Source organism: Cornus florida, unplaced genomic scaffold, assembly GCF_030987335.1.
Source record: "Cornus florida cultivar Cherokee Brave unplaced genomic scaffold, ASM3098733v1 CherokeeBrave_3.0.0_Hap2_Chr03, whole genome shotgun sequence".
Taxonomy (NCBI): Eukaryota; Viridiplantae; Streptophyta; class Magnoliopsida; order Cornales; family Cornaceae; genus Cornus; species Cornus florida.
The window spans coordinates 45,880,450-45,884,790 of NW_026775573.1; the positions used below are offsets into that span (position 1 = coordinate 45,880,450).

Below are 4,341 nucleotides of genomic sequence, written 5' to 3' on the forward strand. Positions count from 1 at the left end.
ATCCAACACTTGGATCGATCGAAGTATGAAAGTGCACAAGATTGGATCGATCGAAGATAGTGAAATGAAGTTCACTACTTCGATCAATCGAGAAGAACAAGTTCGATCGATCGAACTGTGCGAATGCCGAATCTGAAAAGTCACAGATCTGTGAGATCTAGAGCACGGGGCCCACACAAACGTGTTTGTGGGCCCATCTACACACCAAACAGCCCATCCTCAACACCCAAACACTCCCCAAATGCCAAATCAAATAAAAAATCCCCAATTTGGTTCGGCCAAATGCATGTGTGAATATGTATACCATAATCATGAAATTGATGCTTCAAAATGGATGATTAATACACATACAACATAAATCAATATAGAAAATCATGAATCATGCATTGATTAAACTTTTAAATCAAGAAATGGCTCGCGATTTACCTCAAAACTGAGAGGGATGAGATGAGAGAGAGGGTGCGAAGCCGCGGTGAAAATAAGTCTCTACCTTGCCGGAATTGGCTCGCCGGAGATGGGAAAGATGATTGGAATGGAGGTTGGCCGGATTGAGATGAGATTGAGAGAAGAGGGAGACTAGGGTTTGGTTGCCTTTTGAAGTTGGATCGATCCAAAGTGATCGATCCAACTCGGTTATATTTTTAAAAACACGAATTGCAGAGTTCGATCGATCGAATATGGAGTTCGAACGATCGAACTTAGGTCTCCATTCTTAATGGCATTTTTTTTTTTTTTTAGAATAAATTTTGAAAAATCAAAGGGAATTAAATTAATGAGATGTAAATTTCGATCGATTGAAGAAAGATTTCGATCGATCGAAGAGGATAAAGAATGTACAAGTTTAAGGGTTCAAGAGTTGATATGTGTTGGAACCTTGGATCGATCGAACTTGGAATTCGATTGATCGAATATGAAAAATTTTGAAAAGTCCCGAGAGCATGCATTTTGGAATTTGGATGCAGGTCCAAAATTTTTCTAAGTGTTGGGACTCATGATCGATCGAACCACATGTTGGATCGATCGAAAGGTAGTTCAATCGATTGAAATGGTTTACGATCGATCGAACTTTTGAAAATTTGGAGATCCCGAGAGCATGCATTTTGGAGTTTGGATGCAGGTCCAAAATTTTTCTAAGTGTTGGGTGCAAAATGAGAGCTGGATCGATCGAGTCCATAGTTGGATCGAACCAAAGTTCGATCGATCGAACCAAAACTTGGATCGATTGAAATTATGTCTAAATGCTCAAAATGACTTGAATGCTCATGCAATCCCTTACTCAGTTCCTTCCAATGTATATGAACCACAAAAACAGTATCTAGACTTCGCAAGAATCAAAATGCAAGATAGAAATGAGGGAGGAATAGGGTTTTGACATCCTACGAATTTCGGTGCTAGTCTTTAACATCTCTAGCAAGACCTTGGGCTCTTCCAGCCCGGATCAAAGATCTTACAATGCATACCCTCCTTTTTGGGATGAGAGATGTTCCGAGTTACTCCCAACAAATGGTTCTTAGAAGAACTTGTTGGGGTAAACTCAAAAGACGTCTTGAGTTCCTTGTCAAAACTTTCTTTGGGCTTCCACGCCCTTTCACAACAAGAGTTCGAAATCACTTTTCTGGCATGCAGTGTTGAAGATGAAGATGAAGGCTTTGAAACATTGTTCATGCACAAAAGCTCATTTCTTTCACAAGCAAGATCATGATATTCCTCTACCACATTAACCTCTTCTTCATATTTGTCAAATGGATTGGGTGTGGGGTTAAAGATGTTCAACTTCACTCTCATGTGCCCAAAAGAAATCTTTATTATCCCCGTCCTACAATTTATGTTGGCATTTGAGGTTGCCAAGAAAGGACGGCCAAGGATAACCGGAATTTGGTTCTTTGGATTGGGCACCGGTTCCGTGTCAATGACGACAAAGTCAACCGGGAAGAAGAACTTATCAATCTTAATCAACACATCCTCAATTATCCCCCTAGGCTTCTTAATGGATCGGTCGGCAAGTTGTAAAACCACCGATGTCGGTTTCAATTCACTTAGGCCCAATTTGACATAAACCGAATAGGGAAGAAGGTTAACACTAGCCCCTAAGTCAAGAAGTGCCCGGTTGATGACATGTTCACCAATGACACAAGATGTTGTCGGTGCACCGGGGTCCTTAAACTTTGGCAAAGTGTTGTGTTGTAGAATGGAACTCACTTGTTCGGTTAAGACCACCTTTTTTTATGTTTGGCTCTTGTTCTTCCGCTTTTGGGTGCATAAGTCCTTTAAGAATTTGGCATAAGCCGGAATTTGCTTAATTGCATCCAAAAGTGGAAGATTAGCTGTGACTTTCCTAAACATATCCATTATCTCACTGTTCTTGGTCTTTTGCCTTTCTTTTGAAATGGACCCTTTCAAGGCGTCCGGAAATGGAGCTTTTTCAAAAACTCTTTCAGCATTTTCTTTCAAAGAATTTTCAGCATTGGACTTGTTCGATTCATTGGATTTCAAATCACTTTTCAAAGAAGAATCATGAATAACATTTTTCAAAGAACTTTTCTCAAACACATTTTTCAACACTGTTTTCAATGAATCTCTTTGGAAATCATCTTTCAACTCACAATTTGAGGGCTTCTCATTCTCAAGATCATGCACATGCAATGAAGGAGGAATAGTGTGTGGAACGGGACGGGTGACAACTTGAGGTTGTACCGGTTCACTCTCTTCATTAGGCATTCTAACTTGATTGTCTACTACCCTACCACTTCTCAAGGTTGTTACCGTATTGACATGCTCAACATTATGCCCTTCCAATGAGGATTTGGTTTCTACAACACATTGTTGTTTGATTGGGACATTCACGTGCATCTTTCCCTTCTCTCTAGCATTAAGTGTTTCAACTATTTGCCCTACTTGGGTTTCTAGCTTGGCAATTGACTGAGAATGAGAATGCAACAATTGAGTATTTGCTTCTAGAGTGCCCAAAGCATTTAAAACCTTTTCCTCAAAAGCGGAACCTCTAGAATTTCCTTGAGAATATGATTGGTTCGGAAAATGAGAATTAGCAAATTGATTTCCTTGTGAGTTATATGGTCTTGAACCTTGGGATCCTTGGTTTTGAAGTGGAGGTGGAATGTATTTCCCTTGAAAACCGCCTTGGGAAGAGTTTGAGCCCTCCCCTTGGTTTTTCCAAGAAAAATTAGGATGATTCCTCCAACCGGGATTGTAATGATTACCATAAGGATTGTTCCCTTGGTTCACAAATGTTGCATTAACTTGCTCAATGGGTTCATTTTGAATTTGTCCATGAGGACAATTAGAAGTAGAATGAAGAACACTAGAACAAGTCATACATGATTCATTTTGAGCTCTAGGAGAATGATTAGGAAAGGAAGACACTTGATTTGCCGAGTTTTGATTGATCAATTGATCAAATTTTTGAGATAAAGACTTCATCTCGGTGGTTATATCATTTGAGTGGTCAACTTGATGTAAGCCAACACTCTTCCTACCTTGAGAATTTCTACCATTCCTAGATGACAATGTTCTATTCAAAGAGTTTTCACTTATGCTCTCATAAAGACGCCACACGTCTTCCTCTTGCCAGTCTATATAAGAACCTCCCATTGAAGCATCAACCATGCCTTTATAATTGTCCGATAAGCTTTCAAAGAAGAATTGGACCAATTGCCATTTAGGCATGTCATGGTGAGGACACTTCCTAAGCAATTCATTGAAGCATTCCCATGCCTCATGGAAAGTTTCTCCCTCCCCATGTGTGAATTCCCTAATGGCGGTTCTCATAGCATTGGTCTTTGAAACCGGATAGTACTTTTTCAAAAATTCTTATTGCATTTCTGCCCAAGAAGTTATAGAAAAAGGCCTAAGGTTGTTGAACCAATACTTCGCCTTATCTTTAAGGGTGAATGGAAAAAGTTTCAGCCTTAAAACTTCTTCCAGCATGTCCGTGTATCGAACGGTAGAACAAACTTCAAGAAACTCATCCAAATGCTTGTAAGGTTCTTCACTAGGAAGTCCATGAAAGTTAGGTAGCATTTGGATAGTTTGTGCTTTAATCTCATAATGGTGTGCTCTAAATGGTGGCAATTGAATGCATGTGGGTGCATTATACTCATTAGGCACATAGTGATCTCTCAATGCGAGTGGTGGATTAGCAACTTGAGGTGCAACATGGACGCCTTGGTTATATTGAGCTTGATTAATGATGGGGGGTTGTGGTGCATACATTGGCCTTGGAATTCCCATTGGAATTTGGCTTTGTTGTTGAGGAGGTTGATGAATGTATGGCATAGGCATGCCTAATGGAATTTGCATATTATCATTTTGCACATTAGGGTG

General features: G+C 39.8%; 1 non-coding gene across 1 annotated transcript; it reads left to right on the forward strand.

Annotated features, from left to right (window-relative positions):
• The first annotated feature begins 3,682 nt into the window (after nucleotides 1–3,682).
• Nucleotides 3,683–3,791, forward strand: LOC132302093 (small nucleolar RNA R71). Its single transcript, XR_009480732.1, has one exon. It is a non-coding gene; the product is annotated as a small nucleolar RNA R71 (small nucleolar RNA).
• Nucleotides 3,792–4,341: the final 550 nt, after the last annotated feature.